General features: G+C 44.8%; 1 protein-coding gene across 5 annotated transcripts in view; it reads left to right on the forward strand.

Annotated features, from left to right (window-relative positions):
• Window positions 1-5,497: 5,497 nt before the first annotated feature.
• CysRS-m (cysteine--tRNA ligase-like protein, mitochondrial) overlaps window positions 5,498-20,624 on the forward strand; it is a 114,874-nt gene continuing 99,747 nt past the window's right edge. For 2 of the 5 annotated variants that reach the window (XM_068393963.1, XM_068393959.1), the window contains exon 1: window positions 5,498-5,570. The gene's annotated coding sequence lies outside the window, so the exon portion shown is untranslated. The remainder of the gene's footprint in view (window positions 5,571-20,624) is intronic. The other 3 variants (XM_068393964.1, XM_068393960.1, XM_068393962.1) reach the window with 2 other exon arrangements.

Raw genomic sequence — 20,624 nt, forward strand, 5'->3', positions numbered from 1 at the left:
ATATAGTGAGTACCACTCATACTCTGCCTTATTCACTTCACTGTAGATAATATTGAGGGTACTCTTCATCAACCATATTTCCTCAAATGTCTTGTTCCCCCCCCCCCTTTTTTTTTTTTACTCTTCTCTCCAATTTTTTCAGCTTTCCTATGGTCCAGTCCTCACATGGGACTCAGGAATATGGTCAGACTGATTTAGAATAATGAAAATAAGAATAACATGTACAGTAAAACCCCTCTCTACGTCCTTAATTGGTTCCAAGGCAATTTTTTATGTAGGTCGGATATTTGCATTATGTAAGCGACTTTTTCCCTTTACAGTACATGTAATGAACATAAAAAAGTACTTATTACCTGCTATCATTATTTAGAAATAAGATATCTATATTAATAGACTTCCATGTGAAGTACATTACTGTACAGTACAGCACTTGATCATTATTTTACGTTGCACTGACGTAAGGTCGTGAAAAAGGACGTAACGTTGATTTCATTTTTGTAATCAATATTTAAGGACGAGTGACATGAAGTGGGATATTACTTTATGTGACTAAGTTATGATCTGATATAATATATAGTATTTGCTAAATTTGATATGACTCACTTTTGCAATGTATTTGTGTTCATAATGGGGAATTTTGGGCCTAACACTGGAGTTCCCAACCTTGTTTTTCTGTACCCCTTTGGTATTTTATAAAGTCCAGTGACTCCTCGTATTTAGGATGAAAAAGAGAATGAAATTGATATTATGACATAATTTTGTTATTCAATTTGGATGCAGATTACATCATGTATTACACGGCACAGTACTAGCTATTCTCTCAGATCTAATGTACCTCCAAAGAGTAAAAATGTACCTTAAGCGTTACATATACTCCAGGTTGGGACCCCCTGTAGAATCTAACATGTCTGTTTGCATAGTATTGTTGCGAACTTTATACTGACAGACATAAGAGAAAGATTTATAGTTAAGCAATCTGCCATCAGGCGTAAAATACCAAAGTTTTCTTGTGAGGGGAATCCGTACATGACAGGTGTAGGTTGAAGTAATCAGAATAAGTTGGTAGGAAACATTATTATTATTATTACTAGGTAAGCTACAAGCCTAGTTGGCAAAGTAGGATGCTATAAGCCCAAGAGCTTCAACAGGAAAAAATAACCTAGTGAGGAAAGGAAATAGATAAACTTCAAGAGAAGTAATGAACAAATGAACATATTTTAAGAACAATAACAACATTAGAATAGATCATTCATTTATAAATTGTAAAAAAAAAGAGGAAAGAAAAAAAAACAAGAGGAAGAGAAATAAGAATGTGCCTGAGTGTACCCTCAAGCATAAGTTTGTAGAATTTGCTGTAAAGAAAGGTCACTGCTAATGTTTGAGTGTTCATGATGATAAATAGTACGATTTTATGTAATTCATTTCAGTTTGTGGATGAAACGGAGCCAGTCAATGTTATGTCAAGGTGCTCTAGGTAGGGAACTTGAGGATATGGGTAAAGTGGGGGCAGAAACTCACGAGGGGATATCTAAGATAGTTGAAGAAATATTCAAACTGTGAAAGTAGTAGAACCTAGTGTGGAAGTTGAAGCAGGAAAGGCTGGAAGAAAGAAAAAGCATGCAAAGAGGTACATCTGTAGGCTGAAGGTAAACTATAAAGGAAGCACCAGCATGTTCACATTTTACTAAGCAAGTTTATTTTTATTTTGTGAAACCTTTGGTTAAACCCCTCTGTCACATAAGTTATATGTTAGACTAGCTTTGTTAATACATCAGCTACACAGGTTTAATGTTGTTAAATGTTATATTCGTGGAAATTTTACAATGCCACATTTTCATAGCTGTTTTTACAAAGATCAACTGTGGTTAGGAAAATTATTTTAAGTGTGTTAAGTCATGATAGCTAATCTATTATGCTGGGCGCTTGATTACTGTTATTCATTTAGACTTCAAAGTGACATCAGTTTTTATGTTTAAACCTAGTTGATCTGAATTCAGGTACACACATTTCCTTACATCATTGTTGCAATGGTTTTTATCTATTTTTTATGGCTTTGTTCCTATGATCATTCCTTTTTATGTTTTGGCCATAAAATATACTACAGAAATGTCTAAGACCATATATGCATATAATGAACACAGGTTACACCGTAAGCTTGTTGAAGTTTGTTATATATTTTGTAGTCAAAAGCAGCCCATAGACGATCAAGGTTTTTTACAACATTTAGCTGTGTAAAAAAAAATTAATTTAGTAAAGCGAAAATCGAAGGCTTCCCTCACAATAATGATAAAACGAAATGTTGAAGGAAAAATTATTGCATAAAAAATTTGATCGTCTGGGAACACCCTTAGTGAGATGTGCCCTTTTGTGACATGATTCACATTGTATCTCACCAGTGGTGAATTTTCTGAACACATTACTGATGTTCATAATCCCGAATACAGTACAAGTTTCATAAATGACCAGTTTAATGTTCATTGTACTATGGATGTTTTAGTAAATATTTCCTTTAGGGTTTCATTTCTCTTTGCAGTTTTGTATTTCCATAGGCGATAATGTTAGGTTGAATAATAGATTTATACTGCAAGATTTTTATTTGGCAAATTATGGTAACTTAAACTTTATCTGGTGAAATTCTATATGTATAAAAAAAAGATTATTGATTAGGTTTTAAAGGGGGAAAAGAGATGGAACTTTATGAATTATTTCAAAGCCTGAAGCAGACTACAGTATATCTATCTATCTACCATGGCACTTCCCCCAATTTTGGGGAGGTAGCCAACATAAAAAATTGAACAAAATTAGTCTTTTATTTCCCCCATTCCTTTTTGTCTGATAAGGGGCTCAGTCATGTTTGGTTGTTACTGCTACGGTTCCACAGTCCACCCTCCCCGGTTTTCCACCAGAAATGAATCTTCATATGTGGACTCATCTGCTGCCGTTACCTTAGCGGTCACCCCAAGGTAGCAGCAGGGACTATTGGAACTGCGTCACAATCGCTCACCATTCATTCCTATTTCTGGCATGCTCTTTTGCTTATCTGTCTATCTTCCTATCACCTAGACCTTTCTTCACTCCATCCATCCGCCCAAACCTTGGCCTTCCTCTTGTACTTCTCCCATTAGCTTTTATCCTGTAAGATTTTTATCTGGTAAACTAACTTAAACTTTATCTATCGAGCCTTTTAAGATATAAAAGTTTCATGAATTATTTCAAACCAAAACTTATACAGTGTAAGCCTAAAGCAGACAGTGGTATATACAATAGGAAAATCCTTCAGGATAAATTGTTATTTTTGGCCTGCCATTAGTTGCAAGTAAGTTGCTTCAGTCTCATCTACTAGAAAAGCCTTCTGATTATGCCGATCATGTCATTGTAGACTTTTAGAGGATCTTTGCAGCCACTCTGTGATTCCATCTTTTTGCATTTCATATAGTCTCTACCATGGTGTCCAGCTTCAACTGTACCTCTTAGTTATGAGGAAGAGGGAATTACAGCAGAAGTCATATTATTATAATTATTACTATCTAAACTACAACCCAAGTTGGAGAAGCGGGATACTATAAGCCCAAGGGCTCCAGCAGGGAAAAACTGCCCAGTGATGAAAGGGAATAAGGAAACTTTGTTCCAGATTTGAAGACTGAACTACAAACCACTACAAGGAACAAAACCAAGACAGTATCGTTCCTTGTTTCTCCTTTACACGAATGGATATTCTCCTTTTTCTCACATGCCGTTTTAGTAAATGGAGGGAGCTTCTCCCACTGTTGGAAAGTCTACATGTCATAGAGGCCTTCCTGAGATAACCTTTCCTGATAAAGGCAATTATTAAGTGATAAAAAATTCTAAGAAAAAGGCATCAGTAAACAGAAAGCTTTACGTAAGTATTTTTGAGTTCTAGGAAAATATTTGGGACCAACTAAAAAACTTCACAAGGTCGATTATGATTCATAGAGGCGGTTGGTACTGTCGGCGCTAGGTGGTTTGTGCATTGTTCTTTCTGCCCCTATAGTCCATTTCTTTTAGCGAGTCATATTTGCACCGACTCGCAACGGTGCCCTTTTAGCTCGGAAAAGTTTCCTGATCGCTGATTGGTTGGACAAGATAATTCTAACCAATCAGCGACCAGAAAACTTTTCCGAGCTAAAAGGGCACCGTTGTGAGTCTATGCAAATATGACTCGCTGAAAGAAATGGACTATAGTTTCACTTTCTCTATATCTTTCTACTTTACCTTTGTTTCTGCTTTCTGTCTTCCATTTTTTAAATTAATTTTTCAAAGTTTAGTGAATGGCCTCACGGCCCCAGCATTTTGTTATATAGTCCAAATTCTATAAATTCAATGAGAGTGCAATTACTGGACAAGTAACTGACCTGTGCATTGTAGAAGAAGAGTTCGTGTGAGGCAGAAAGAAATACGGAGTTTGGTACCTTTTGTAAGTGAAAAGCAGTCAGCAAATGACATAATCTTGGCAAAATTAATTTCTACTGAGTAAATTGGTAAAAAGAAATATGTCTATGCAGATTTGGTAGGTATTTGGAAATACCTTCTGTGACAACCCATGCAAGCTCCTGGTATTTGCATCCTGCCATCGTTGTGCGCCTTGGAAGGTCGACAGCCGTAGCCTGGTGCTCCCTGTTTCTAGCTTTATGGAAAGAGGCTTGGGTCCTGTGTCCCTTGCCTCTGCCATTCATGGGTAACATTTAAAATGTATCCAGTTTGACCTCTACCCAAAGAGTATAAGATTAGCTACCGTATATATACGGAAGTTTGGCAACATGCAGAATAAAAGGAAATAGAATAGATAAATAAATAAACCATGTTAGGAATGCCTTTAGACAGCCGGAATCTTATTTATAAGAAGTGTAAATTTTAACTTCTATGCCAAATTTTTCTTTTAAGTTTAGTCTGAATTTATTTTTCATTATACATTATAAATTATTTTGCATCTCTCATTCTTAGCATTCACTTGAACTAATTACATGACCATTTTACAGACTTTTTTTTATTTTCATTTATGAAATTTGGATTTATCCCTATTTGTGGAGCTTTATTAGTAGATTTTATTGATTCATTTGGGAGTTATATTAAAAAATCCCTTAATTCAATGTCTGCATTTGCCTACATCGACCATCACTATTTCGAATTTCCGCCACAATTTTTTTAGTGACGTCATAATCATATGGTATATATCCGGATTATTATCTTGTGTGAACTAAATATTATATATATATATATTATTCATAATTCGTATTCATATTCAAAATAATTAAATCTAAATAATGAGCGGAACAATAGAATATAAACAAAAAATATTCTAAATTTTAAGTCGATATTTGACAGACGCCAGCATCGTCTTCTGATGTAAACTACAACTTTTTATGAAATAAATATTATATAGTGATTATTTATAATTTCATATTGAAAATAGGTAAATCAAAATGATCATCAGAATAATAGGATATAAATTAAATTCTAAATTTTATGTCGATATTTAGCAGACGCCATAATCATCGTCTTCCGATGTAAACAAAGATCTTGCCAGACCTCTGTGCCCTGCGGAATTTTAGGTATTTTCATATTCTTTTGACGAATATACCTCTGACTGTCACTACATTGTGTCACAGTAATGCAAATGACATACTTTATGCTTGTTGATAGAATTTTGTAATTTTGCTGAAAATTTCTCACAATACACGATGTCATTTGAACGAGTCCAATCGTTTTATGCAAGGCGAGGGCCGCGAGGCCCATGTAAATTAATATGAATACTTTGCCTTACCTTAAGGACAGGTAGTTTTCCTGGTCCTATGCACTACTGGACCTATATGGTCTGTTTGTCGTATATATTCTTAGGCATTTAGAGCATTAGCTTAATCCTAGTATATTCGCCTCACATTCACATGGCAGCAGATCGATCCCCGCAAGGCACCGCGAATTTAAGCTGTTTATTGGGGAGGCCACTGCTGTGGTTGGGCACCACAGTGGGTGTGAGGTGGGGTTGGTCGGGGTGTATGTATGATAGCGGCTACTTGAATGTATGATTACGGCTAACTTAGAATATGGCAGTGTAAGGGGGCCGTTAGCCCCCCCCCCCTGTAAGGTAAGTAGTTAAGGACATGGCTAGTAGGTTAGGTAAGGGGGTTAAGTTTAGGTTAGTTAATGTCCATTTTTAATCCCCACGGGAGGGACTGGCTGCTGATAGGCAAAGGCTCCGGTTGGTCTAGCCCGGCTGACATTCGGTGAACATCTATTCTGATAAAAATGGAACTGAAACCTGATACCTTTAACCTTTATAGGAAAATTCACTTCATCCAAGCACTTGGAAAGCAATTTTTCAATTTCATCATAAAAGCCTTAATATCTTTAGTCTTTCATATGTGTAGTGAGAGCTTGTTGTATTGCCTTGTGGCTGCATATTTGAAATCTCTAGAACCTGCAGTATATATAGTAGACCTATATCTATGGTCTAATAACTTGAAACCGTCTGTAACTATTCTCATGTGAACACGATTCGTTGGCTGCATTGGAACTCGCATAATTGAATAGATCTTTTCAAATATCTATACTGTACTATTTTCAATCCCATACACTACTGGCCAAACCTGTGTTAATGATTTTTAAATATTTAACTTAGCCGGTGAATATATACAGTAATAGCTGCAACTCTGTTGCTCGACAGACACATACATAAAAACTCGCCAGCGATCGCTATACAGGTTGCGGGTGTGCCCACCAGCGCCAACTGTCGGCCAGATACCACTCTCGATGTAAACAAAACCTCAATTTCTTCTCTGTCGACGTGTCGACAAGACGTACTTTACTCGCTGTTGAACCTGGAGTTTTTCCCATCATATTTGGTGAAGTACTTTAATTTGGTTTGAGCTTTCGCAGTACAGGTGTTTTTCTTCAAATAAATCCTTGAACTCTTTTTTGAATCGGATTAATTGTTGATGACTTAGATTTTTTTTTGGAATTTTCCCTTGACTAATTCAAAATGGCTGACCCTTCTCAAGTTCCCAAGTTCAGAAAATGTAATGCTAGGGACTGTCATAGGCGTCTTCCAAAGGCTTCTCTCGACCCTCACACTGTTTGTTCCAATTGTCGGGGTAAGACCTGTCAATTGGAAGATCGGTGTGAGGAATGCGTGGGCCTTTCGGAATTCGATTTTATCGAATTTGAGAAATATACACGCAGACTAGAGAGAGATAGGGTAAGGAGAAGTTCTTCTAGGTTGGGGGAGAGAGTTGAGTCTTTAGCAAGTGACCGAAATCAACTCATGGCGGACGTAAAGGAACTCAAGTGCCAAAGTGCCACGAAGGATAGTGTCAAAGTGCCTAGTGTTACGCAAAGTGTTGTGAACAGTGTTGCGCTCGAGGGTTCGTCTGTTCGTGCCTGTCGTCCTCCTAGTCCGGGACCTCTTGCAAGCTCCCAAGCCCAGGGGAGAAGCAATGTCGTACGACTCATGGGTTCGAGAGGCCTTGATCAGCGATCAGACGTTCCCTCTAAGGTATCAGGCGTATCTCTCCAAGATCGCCCCTACCTAAGTAAGACGAGAGAGCCCATTTTTACCTCGTCGTCCGAAGGTGTTTCACGTAAGAAACCTTGGACCAAGGTCTCCAGACCTTTAAAGCGTAAGTCGGTCCCTTCAGGACAAGTCCAACGTCCCGGATGTAGCCACTGGGACAGTTCGGACCCGTTGCCGTCATCTGATGACTGCTCGCCGCCTAAGAGAGGCAAAGTTGTGCCGTCTCATTCGTTAACCCCGTCTGTTACCGCACCTGCTTCCGTAGACCCTAAATGGGTGTTACTGCAAGACATGCAGTCCAAGCTTGCGTCCTTGATGGAGGACTACAACGCTGAGAAGGTTACCGTTGAACCCACGAGCCTTCAGCCATCCAAGCGTTCTGTTGTGCGTCCTGTTGACGTGGATGTAGCTTTCTCGCGTCAACCAGTTGGGGTGGTACCTCCACCGATGCGACCCAGTGTGGATTTCCAGCCGCACGTTGACGTTAGGCAACGCACTGATGCGATTGGTGACGTTCAGGACGTTCATCAACCATCAGAGTTGACTTGTTTTGACGCGGTGCGTCAACCTCCGCAACCCGGTATGGTGTTGACTGCACAACCCAGACGGTCTAAACAGTCTCGGGTGGACGCGGTGCGTCCTCGCGCACCTGTTATTGTTGACAGTTCCCAGACTGTTCAGCAGTTCCAGGACGCTGCGTCCGGCTCCGTCACGTATGCACCTGTGCGACCGGACTCGGCGAGTCAAACGTTGCCTACTCCGTTGCCGTTTTCTCATCAGTTATCGGATGAGGAACAGTCAGATGAGGACGTTGCTGAACCACAGCATGAGGATCAACCTTCAGAACTAGATGAGCCTAAAGCAGTTCAACCATCCTTGGACTTTAGAAAAGTCATGGCGGTTTTTAAAGAGTTGTTCCCTGACCACTTTATTTCTGTGGCTCCTCGTTCGCCGCCGTCAGAGTTTGTCTTAGGCGTTCCTGCTACCATGCCTGCCTTTACTAAACTCGTTCTCTCTCGCTCATCCAAGAGAGCTTTACGGATGTTAGGCGATTGGATAGAGACCAAGAGGAGTTTGGGGAAGACAGCCTTTGCCTTCCCCCCATCTAAACTCTCATCTAGATCGAGCGTCTGGTATGCCACGGGAGAAGTTCTCGGCTTGGGAGTTCCTGCCTCTGCCCAGGGCGACTTCTCAAGTCTTGTAGACTCTCCCCGCCGCCTTGCCATGAGACGCTCGAAGATTTGTTGGTCACCCTCGGACCTGGACCACCTTCTTAAAGGCATTTTTAGGGCGTTTGAAGTCTTTAACTTCCTGGACTGGTGTTTAGGAGCCCTGAGTAGGAAAATCTCTTCTGCCGATAGGGATGTTTCCTTACTCATTATGTCCTGCATGGACAAGGCCGTCCGTGATGGGTCCAACGAGCTTGCCGCTTCATTCACGTCCGGAGTCCTTAAGAAACGAGAGTCTCTGTGCTCGTTTCTGTCAGCAGGAGTGACGCCATGCCAAAGATCCGAGCTACTCTTTGCGCCCTTGTCTAAGTGCTTGTTTCCTGAAGTCTTGGTTAAGGAAATTGCCTTGTCTTTAGTGCAGAAGGACACCCACGATCTAGTTGCGTCCTCGGCTCGCAAAGCTCCCCCTTTGCCTGCCTTGTCTGCCAGACCTAGGATGGACACTCCTGCGTCCAGGTTTATCCCGCCCTTTCGTGGCAGAGCCTCCAGCAGGGGAGGTGCTCGTGCCGAAGGGAAGAGAGGGAAGAGGAAAGGATCCAAGTCCTCTAAGGGCAGAGTCTGACTGCCCGCAACTTCAGACAGCAGTAGGTGCCAGACTCAAGAACTTCTGGCAAGCCTGGGAGAAGAGAGGCGCAGATCAACAATCTGTGAGGTTGCTCAGAGAGGGGTACAAAATCCCTTTTGTACGCAAACCCCCTCTAGCGACGTCCCCCATCGATCTCTCTCCCAGGTACCGAGAGGAAGAAAAGAGACAAGCCCTGAAACTGGAAGTGTCTCTTTTGCTAGAGAAGGGAGCGGTGGTCAAAGTGTCGGACCTTCAATCACCGGGGTTTTACAACCGTCTCTTCCTAGTATCAAAGAAGACAGGAGGTTGGAGACCGGTGCTAGACGTCAGTGCTCTGAATGTCTTTGTCACAAAGACGAAGTTTACCATGGAGACCACAAAGTCAGTCCTAGCAGCGGTCAGAAAGGAAGACTGGATGGTCTCTCTAGACCTAAGGGACGCCTACTTCCACATCCCCATTCACTCAGACTCCCAACCTTTTCTGAGATTCGTCTTCGACGATGTGGTGTACCAGTTTCGGGCCCTGTGCTTTGGCCTAAGCACAGCTCCTCTCGTGTTTACGAGGCTTATGAGGAATGTGGCAAAATTCCTCCACTTATCGGACATCCGAGCCTCCCTTTATTTGGACGACTGGCTTCTCAGAGCCTCTTCCAGTCATCGCTGTCTGAAGGATCTCAATTGGACTCTAGATCTGACCAAGGAATTGGGACTCCTTGTCAACTTGGAAAAGTCACAGCTGGTCCCATCCCAAACTATTCTGTATTTAGGGATGGAGATTCACAGTCAAGTTTTTCGGGCTTTTCCGTCGGCCCCCAGAATAGATCAAGCCCTGCTCTCCATCCAGAAGATGCTGAAGAAAGAACGCTGCTCAGTCAGGCTGTGGATGAGTCTGGTAGGAACGCTGTCATCCCTGGAGCAATTTGTCTCACTAGGAAGGCTACACCTCCGTCCTCTTCAATTCCATCTGGCTTTTCACTGGAAAAAGGACAAGACGCTAGAGGCGGTCTCGATCCCGATTTCCGAAAAGATCAAGTCTTGTCTGACTTGGTGGAAGGACAATATCAGCCTACGAGAGGGTCTTCCCCTGGCAGTTCAGATACCCAACCACGTTCTCTTCTCGGACGCATCGGACTTGGGCTGGGGCGCGACGCTGGACGGTCGGGAATGCTCAGGTCTGTGGAACTCGAGTCAGAGGAGCATGCATATCAACAGCAAGGAGCTTTTGGCGGTTCATCTGGCCTTGATAAGCTTCGAGAATCTCCTTCGAGGCAAGGTGGTGGAGGTCAACTCGGACAACACCACGGCCTTGGCGTACATTTCCAAACAGGGAGGTACCCACTCACTGACTTTGTACGAGATCGCAAGGGACCTGCTCATCTGGTCAAAAGATCGAGGCATCTCCCTAGTAACGAGGTTCATCCAGGGCGACTTGAACGTCCTAGCAGATTGTCTCAGTCGGAAAGGTCAAGTAATTCCAACCGAATGGACCCTCCACAAGGATGTGTGCAAGAGACTTTGGGCGACTTGGGGTCAACCCACCATAGATCTCTTTGCAACCTCGCTGACCAAGAGGCTTCCAATCTATTGCTCTCCAGTCCCGGACCCAGCAGCAATACATATAGATGCCTTCCTCCTAGATTGGTCACATCTAGACCTTTACGCATTCCCACCATTCATGATTGTCAACAAGGTACTGCAGAAATTCGCCTCTCACGAAGGGACAAGGTTGACGTTAGTTGCTCCCCTCTGGCCCGCGAGAGAATGGTTCACCGAGGTACTTCGATGGCTAGTAGACGTTCCCAGAAGTCTTCCTCTAAGAGTAGACCTTCTACGTCAGCCACACGTAAAGAGGGTACACCAAAGCCTCCACGCTCTTCGTCTGACTGCCTTCAGACTATCGAAAGACTCTCGAGAGCTAGAGGCTTTTCGAAGGAGGCAGCCAGTGCGATTGCTAGAGCAAGGAGAGCGTCTACCATTAGAGTCTACCAATCGAAGTGGGAAGTCTTCCGAGACTGGTGCAAGTCAGTTTCCGTATCCTCGACCAGTACCTCTGTAGCCCAAATAGCTGATTTTCTCTTATACCTGAGAAAAGTACGATCCCTTTCAGCTCCTACTATCAAGGGCTACAGAAGCATGTTGGCCTCGGTCTTCCGGCATAGAGGCTTAGATCTTTCCAACAATAAAGATCTACAAGACCTCCTTAAGTCTTTTGAGACCTCTAAGGAGCGTCGTTTGGCTACACCTGGGTGGAATTTAGACGTGGTCCTAAGATTCCTCATGTCAGACAGGTTTGAGCCTTTACAGTCAGCCTCCCTGAAAGATCTCACTCTTAAGACTCTTTTCCTGGTATGCTTAGCCTCGGCTAAAAGAGTCAGTGAGCTTCATGCCTTCAGCAAGAACATCGGGTTTTCGTCAGAAAAAGCTACTTGTTCTTTGCAGCTTGGTTTCCTAGCCAAAAATGAGCTACCTTCTCGTCCTTGGCCTAAATCTTTCGATATTCCTAGCTTATCGGAGATCGTAGGCAATGAACTAGAGAGAGTCTTATGCCCTGTTAGAGCTCTTAAGTTCTACTTAGCTCGCACTAAACCTTTACGAGGCCAATCTGAAGCGTTATGGTGTTCGGTTAAGAAACCATCCTTGCCTATGTCAAAGAATGCTTTGTCATATTTTATCAGATTGTTAATACGAGAAGCTCATTCACACTTGAGTGAGGAAGACCGATCTTTGCTTAAGGTTAAGACGCACGAGGTTAGAGCTGTAGCAACTTCCGTGGCCTTTAAGCAAAATAGATCTCTGCAAAGTATCATGGACGCAACCTATTGGAGAAGCAAGTCAGTGTTCGCGTCATTTTACTTGAAAGATGTCCAGTCTCTTTACGAGAACTGCTACACACTGGGACCATTCGTAGCAGCGAGTGCAGTAGTGGGTGAGGGCTCAACCACTACAATTCCCTAATTCCATATCCTATTAATCTGTCTCTTGAAATGTTTTAATGTTGTTTTTATGGGTTGTCCGGAAGGCTAAGAAGCCTTTCGCATCCTGGTTGATTTGGCGGGTGGTCAAAGTCATTTCTTGAGAGCGCCCAGATTAGGGGTTTGATGAGGTCCTGTTGTATGGGTTGCAGCCCTTGATACTTCAGCTCCTGGGGGTCTGTCAGCATCCTAAGAGGATCGCTGGGCTCCGTAAGGAAGACGTACTTACAAGGCAGAGTAATCGTCTAAGTCGACTTCCTTACCAGGTACCTATTTATTTTGGTTTTGTTATATTGATAACTGTCAAAATGAAATAAAAAACTCTTAGCTTATACGATGTAAACATAATTAACTCTGGTCTCTACCCACCTCCTTGGGTGTGAATCAGCTATTATATATTCACCGGCTAAGTTAAATATTTAAAAATGATATTTTAATTATAAAATAAATTTTTGAATATACTTACCCGGTGAATATATAAATTAAACGACCCTCCCTTCCTCCCCAATAGAGACGCAGTGGGATGAGAAGAAATTGAGGTTTTGTTTACATCGAGAGTGGTATCTGGCCGACAGTTGGCGCTGGTGGGCACACCCGCAACCTGTATAGCGATCGCTGGCGAGTTTTTATGTATGTGTCTGTCGAGCAACAGAGTTGCAGCTATTATATATTCACCGGGTAAGTATATTCAAAAATTTATTTTATAATTAAAAAGGGATTTTGACGAAGGAAAAATCTATTTCTGGGCGAGAGACCTGTGCCGCCCAGTGAAATACTCCTAGAGCACTATTTCTAAGGAATATAACTGCTATATATTACCAGAGAAAAAAAGCATAGGAATGCCAGGTTGAACCCAGCTCGCTCACCTATATAAGGTGTCGGTATAAAATACTGGGGCGTGATAATTCACAACCAGAGGTCTCGCACTATTTAGATATCTCCTCTTCAAAATCCCCGCCACAGCGAGGTGCCGATCAACACTACTACCACTAACCCAACCCACGCCAGTGACGTCACTCCTCATAGCACCCAAGGTTTGGGGCCCATGTTGGGAGGGAAGTCAAGGGAGGGTTCACTGGGCGGCACAGGTCTCTCGCCCAGAAATAGATTTTTCCTTCGTCAAAATCCCTTTTCTGGGCTCCGACCTGTGCCGCCCAGTGAAATAGTACCAGAGAAATGGTCCCAAATCCTGGAACAATACCTGAGGAAGTAAAATAAAATCCAAAATAACAGGTAAGAGGATAGCAAGACATAGTTGATTAAGGTTCACTATGTTCAGGAGGAATCACATTCCCTGCTGCCACTGTAGCAAATATAAGGCTTCCAGAGGTTTTAAGCAGTGGCGTTTAAATACTGTTGGAGACTTCCGGCCTGTATATTTAGTAAGTCCAGTGAAGTTCATAGTAATTAACTGAGGTAGCTACAGCTCATATATCATGGACGTGAGGGAGTGATGTGGGAATGATTCTAGGTAGCCCGTTAATGAAATGCAGAATCTTCTGTCTGAGTCCTTTCAAATATATAAAGTAACCAAAAAATAAAACAATATAGAAAGTACAATAAGTAAAGTAAAACAAACAAAATACAATGGTAAAAAACTAATATAACATCAAAAAACAACATCAAAAAGAATATGCAAAAGAAATAGAAAATATAATTAAAAACAAAAAAGAAAAAATTAATTATGTTGGTTTTTGGCTGGAGCCGGTTGCTTAAGGTCAAAAATACCGCCATGGCCTCTAAAACATTGATATGAAGTTGGCGGAATATTGTCGACCATAGTCCCAGGACTTTCTTGTACTGAGAGTATCCCCCCGCCTGTTAGGGAGGCGTCTGTGTAAATGACGAGCTTGGGGGTGGATATTGTAAGGAAACGGATTTGCCAGATTTTGACCTTTGTCCATGGTTGAAGTCTTTTCTTCAGAATTGGTTGGAGTCGAGCCCTTTGTCTTGATATTACTCGTTTTCCTGGAGCACCATACTCGGCTTATATCTTTCAGTCTGGCCTTCAGTAGTATATCTGTTACTGAGGCAAACTGGAGGGCACCCAGGATTCTCTCTTGATTTCTTCTGGAAGACAATTTGTCTTTGAGAAAACGTACTGTGTTTTGCTATATCGTTCCTCTTGGCTGTTGGGAGACAGAGTGTGGGAGCATAGAACCCATTGAATCCTAACCATTGAAACTTGTCCTCGGGACCAAACGAGATTTCTCGAAGTTGATTTGGAACCAAAACTGTTGTAAGAGATTATCACTCTGTAGTTGCTGTGAGGCAGTTTGCCTAGTTGAAGCCTAGAAACGGACGAAAATGCCTTGCTTTCGGAACATGATAGCAAACGTCTGCAAGATCCATAGAGGAGGTGACGGCCCCACAGAGAAGCAAGGTCCGCACCTGAGAGATGGTCAGCATGTGAAACTTGTCGCATTAAATGTAAGAATTCAGAAGCGACAGGTCTAGGATTACTCTTCGCTATTCTGAGTCTTTCTTTGGCCCGCTGAACAAGTGATCCTGAAATTACAAACGATTTACTTTCTTTATTGCTTCCTTTTGCAATAAATCGTTTTCATATAAGACTAGCTCTTCCGTTGGATGTTGATGAAAACTGGTTGGTGGAGGGGGCCTTTCTATCCAACTCCACCCCAGACCTTTGGAAATTATACTGAAAGCCCAAATGTTGAACGTTCAACGGTTCCGGAAGATGTAAAGTCCTACCCCTACCTGAGAACTCCCAATGATTTGCTGCGGATTTACCTCCTCGGCCTCGAGAGTAGCTGTTGCGAAAAGTTCCTCTCGAGCTAGCGCCTCTGGGGCGCTGGTAACCCTGGAAGGCACCCTGAGTTTCAAAGGTGGGCCTAAGGGCTGGGGAAGTAGCATAGGAGGTAGTTGCTACTTGGGACTGAGGAACCAGCACGTATTGCTGTTGGGGTTGACCCTTCGAAGTGAAAGGTTGACTCCCTTGTGCCACCGGGATGGTTTGAACCACCTGTTGGGACCGCCGGTTTGGAAGGAATGGAAAGATCTCAGACTCTTTCTACCTCGAGATTGGTTGCTGGCCGGTTCGAACTTGTGCTTGGGGACTAAGCCCATCGAACCTTGAGGCTCTGATTGACCCTAGCAGCTCCAGACTGGGGCTTTAATGAGCTTGTTAGGCTCATGTCTGATAGTGGCCTCAGACAAGACATGCCTACAGCAACGACGTCTAATATCATTTTGGAGATTGCAAATGGTTATTGGTAGTAATAGTACAGAAAATAGAAATTCAAAGTTAGGACCACTGTTAGAAATTTTACGAACTGTGCAGAAGAGGTTCCCACGGCACAAGGTGCATATCAAAACAAAACTTAGTCAAATATAGAATGGTAAGAGTAAACGGGAATTTGTAACGATAATAAATATTAAGGAAGTATTGGTCATTAGTAGCTGCAGAATATAGTTACTTAGGTTCAAAATAGTTGGCGTGAAGAGATATATTTCATTATGTTTTGTCCAATGTCAACTAATTTTGTTCTAAACTCTGATAGAACCAGGTTCCACATCTAACATAACCTAGGACTTGTATTCTCTTACCTGTTTAACCTTTTTTTCCATAACTTGGTTGTGGTACAGTATGTTGCTGAGTACTTTTCAGGTTGGGTTGGGGTGGCGCTAATATTATTTGAAGCCACATTTCGTTTTGTCCTCTAATAAGCTCAAACAAATATGTTATTCGTTATTTGGAGCTATTGCTGTTCATTTAGATCAGTTTTTTTTAAACATTATTGATGGTTCCTATTCTGTATATGTGCATATATATATTTTTTTTGTTTCCCCCTCCCCATTTCACAGTATAATTATAAGATGGATGTACTTAATCTGCAGCAACCCAGAAAAATAAAGCCTGATATGGGAAAAGAAGCTGTAGGAATGTTTGGTAACATATCCTAGCAGAGAGCACTGGGTCTTGCTAGGTGCTCTCCTTAAGCTTACAGTCATACAAATTGCAAAGTGTATTTCATGAGTGCTATCTAGCCTAGCCCTCACATACCTAACAACTTTAGAATACAAGGTCATTTGTGATGAGGGTGGGGCAACCCCCTACGTAGCCTGTCTTAGATATTTTTAGATTAAAGAATTAGATACAGCCAACCTAACCTAACCTGGTTCCTGTATGAAGGTCTTGTCATCACTATACCTTGTGCTATCTATTGTAGGTATTATTCAAGGGTCTTTGCAGCATCCCTCCCCCACTGTACCACTTTTTATCCATCATCTTTATTCTGCTTCCTTTTTACCATCTTCCAGTGCAAGCTCTTTTAACATCAACTTCATTGGGCAACTACGGCAGTTTATCCAAGCACTTGTGCTTTGGAGTTTAATGGGTTCCCCAGCTGTGTTGCTGGCTCACATGGCCCAAATTCCATACATCCATCCATTCACTCAAATACAAGGATGCCTCAAAACCTTATGTAACGTAAGATTTAGAGCCTCTGACCTCTTCCCCTAATCTATTTTACATTTGTTCCGTAACCGAAATACAAACCACGCTATTTACAAAGGGTATTACTTTTAGCGTAGCTGAAATGGCGAGCCATTAGAATTTAACGAGGGTGTATTACCCCCGCGCTAGTTAGCGGGGGGGGGGGGGGTAGGGGAGTGGTAGCTAGCTACCCCTCTTCCCCCTCACACACAGGTGAATACTCACTTTCACTTTTGGCTCGGACTGTGACAGACGTCTCTGTCTTGGTCCTCGCTTGGCAGCCATTGTCTGTTTTGTCTTTACTTAATCGCTTACTTTTCATTTACTCAATATATATGTAAACATGTTTTCATGTTTGTATATATATTTGAGTATAGAAATAAGTAAGTTTCCTTTTCAGATGTGTGTGTGTAGTGTACGATATCTACGTGGAGGCCTCGGCAGTTAGGCCACCACGGCGTATTTTATGGGTGGCGATCGAGTTTGACTTATGTCTTTCTCTCTCTCTCTCTCTTGAGGTCGTTCACCCTTTTACTACGTGTTACTACGCCCTTGTAGCCTAGCTTCCTTTCCGTGTGGGGGGTTGCTACGCCGTACGTTTGTATCAATTAGTTATGAATCTAATTGTAGTTGTTTTTTGTTTTTCAGCTTGTAGAACGATTCCTTTCGGGGTTTTCGTTCTTTCTTTAGTGTTCATTCATTTTTAAATTACATAATTACATACAGTAGTTACATAATTATAATTGTTATAATTCTGTTTTGGTTACAGCTCTCCTTCCGCGAGTGTAAGTGGTTGTGAGGGCACGTGCCTGTTGTGTAATTCTTGTTCCTTTCCCTCGGGATTCCTCTTCGGAGCCTTCCCGGGGGAATGAATGTGTACTAATATTATTTGTTTTATTTTTTTACAGTTACCGATCTAGTTCGTTTCTGTAATATAGCAACGGTGTGAGCTGTCTGGTTGAGTCCTGGGGATTCGGCTGTTGCTGCCTCCCCCCTTGTATTTTCGTCAGGGGGGTGTCTCCTTCTACTGGTAGTACTCCCGTGTCGACGGACTGCTCTCCAGTTCATTTTAGAACAGTCAGGAGGCTTGCCTCCTTGGGCGGATAACTTTCCTTCCGAGGGAAGTTTTTCCTGTCCAGGCTTGAGTTTTTCCCCTTTTGGGGGGTTCTTCTCTTGCCTTTTTTTCGTGCGACTATGCTCTTGGTGCTGAGCGATCGCACCTGCAGTTTCGCTCAAGGGGCTGGGCAACTGCAGGAGCTCCTCTTCGGAGGATTGCTCCTTTTAGGTCACTGGCTGACCAGTCTCTTCCACGAAGTGTTTCTCTTTCGTTCGCGAGAGAGTACACTCATAGAGACTCCTCTTCGGAGGTTTCTTCTGTTGCTGTTGCTGTTGCTGTTGGCCTCCCTCGCCGTAAGGCCCACCGTCCGCCTCGTCGTAAGGGCCTCTCATCTCCCTATAAGGGTGCTTGAGGCGCCTTTTTGGATCTCCATTTGCAGCCTACAACTCCTTTTTCTCGATCTTCCGCCTTGGTGCAGATGGACAGCAGTCTGATCTCGTCTTCCGACGGGCAACGGTCTTCCCGACGGACAACGGTCTGCCCGACGGACAGCGGTCTTCCGACGGACATCAGTCTCCCGGCGGACAACGATCCCTTCGGGGCAAAGGGTTGCCCCCACGGGGGTTCTTCCCTTGCGTGTCAGGGTTTCCCTGCGCGCCCTTCTGTTCATCAGCGCTCTCCTGTTCGTCAGCGCTTTCAAGATGATCTTCCCTGCGGTTCCTGTTGGTTCCTGTTACGCGCCCTGTGCGCCCACGTTCGCCCTCGCGATCTAGAACTTCGGTTCAGGTCAGGGTCAAGGACTCTTCTTCTTTGCGCAGGCTTCCACGCGTAGCCTTCTGCTCGTCAGCGATCATCAGCTCGTCAGCGATCATCAGCTCGTCAGCGATCATCAGCCCGCCAGCGATCATCAGCTCGCCAGCGATCTCCGGATCGCCCACGTGTGTTACAGCCGGCACGCCAACGTTCTCCAACACTTCTGAAGGAACATGGTTCGCCAGCTACTAGCTCACCTGCGCATGCTGATCGCCATCGCCCGACCCTCAACTGTGGATGCTGATCGCCATCGCGCGACCCTCAACTGCGGATGCTGATCGCCATCGCGCGACCCTCAACTGCGGATGCTGATCGCCATCGCGCGACCCTCAACTGCGGATGCTGATCGCCATCGCGCGACCCTCAACTGCGGATGCTGATCGCCATCGCGCGACCCTCAACTGCGGATGCTGATCGCCATCGCGCGACCCTCAACTGCGGATGCTGATCGCCATCGCGCGACCCTCAACTGCGGATGCTGATCGCCATCGCGCGACCCTCAACGGCGGATGCTGATCGCCATCGCGCGACCCTCAACTGCGGATGCTGATCGCCATCGCGCGACCCTCAACGGCGGATGCTAATCGCCATCGCGCGACTCTCAACTGCGGATGCTGATCGCCATCGCGCGACCCTCAACGGCGGATGCTGATCGCCATTGCGCGACCCTCACCTGCGGATGCTGATCGCCATCGCGCGACCCTCAACTGCGGATGCTGATCGCCATCGCGCGACCGCACACCTGCGGATGCTGATCACCATCGCTCAACCCTGCGCATGCTGATCACCATCGCGCGACCCTCAACTGCGTATGCTGTTCGCCATCACGCGATCGCCCACCTGCAGATGCTGATCGCCATCGCGCGACCGCCAACCTGCGCATGCTGATCGCCATCGCGCGACCCTGGCATGCTGATCACCATCACGCGACCCTGCGCATACTGATCACCATCGCGCGACCCTGGGCATGCTGATCACTGCTCGCGATCGCTCACCCTCGCATACTGCTCGCCAACGCACGATCGCTCACCTGCGCATACTGCTCGACCATCGCGTCGGCATAACACAACGCGCCATCGCCAACCTGCGCGTTAGCGCTCACCAGCTCACCACCGATCGCTTGTTGATCCATATCGCCAGCGGTCCTCCTCGCCCACGCGGCAGCGCGTTTCCTCGCCATCGCGCTAACGCTTGCGTTCACCGCCTCGGACTCGCTCTCATCCACCTGCCCACCCTCACGACCGCTCGCCTGCGCGCCCACGCGACCGCTCGCCCGTGCAACCGCGCGACCGCTCGCCCGTGCAACCGCGCGACCGCTCGCCCGTGCAACCGCGCGACCGCTCGCCCGTGCAACCGCGCGACCGCTCGCCCGTGCAACCGCGCGACCGCTCGCCCGTGCAACCGCGCGACCGCTCGCCCGTGCAACCGCGCGACCGCTCGCCCGTGCAACCGCGCGACCACTCGCCTGCGCGCCCACACGTCCACGTGCCTGCACGTCTACGCTCATGCTCTCCAATGTTCGCCCACGCGTGAACCAACGGTTTTTTCCATCACGCAGACGGATGTTTGAGGGCTTCCTTCGGGTGTCTCATCTGTGGAGGTCGACGACCTCAGACACCCTTCCTTCCTTGAGAAGAGTTTGTTTGTGCCCAAGGACAGAGACTTAGACAGCTGCTGTGCGGAGTAAATCGACTTCCGGTTTCACTCCTCCAAGGCGCTTTCTTCCAGACTCTGCAGGGCTCCAGCGCCCTTTTCTTTCAACCACGTCGGCCTAAGTTATCGGCTACGACAACTGGGACAAGGTGTCCAATTGCAGTTTCCTCCTGTCAGGAACAGATGGCACGGGAGACTCCCCCGGGGGGGCATAGTCCTAAAAGGAGTTCACGAACTCTAGGATTGCAGGTTTTTCGCTGGGAGGATGCTTAAGGTTACTCATCCGAATGACAGCTTCCCGATGCCCATTCCCGCACAATCTCTGTGAGTAGCCAAGGATATCGCGCCTGC

This window comes from Palaemon carinicauda, chromosome 19 (genome assembly GCF_036898095.1).
Source record: "Palaemon carinicauda isolate YSFRI2023 chromosome 19, ASM3689809v2, whole genome shotgun sequence".
Classification (NCBI taxonomy): Eukaryota; Metazoa; Arthropoda; class Malacostraca; order Decapoda; family Palaemonidae; genus Palaemon; species Palaemon carinicauda.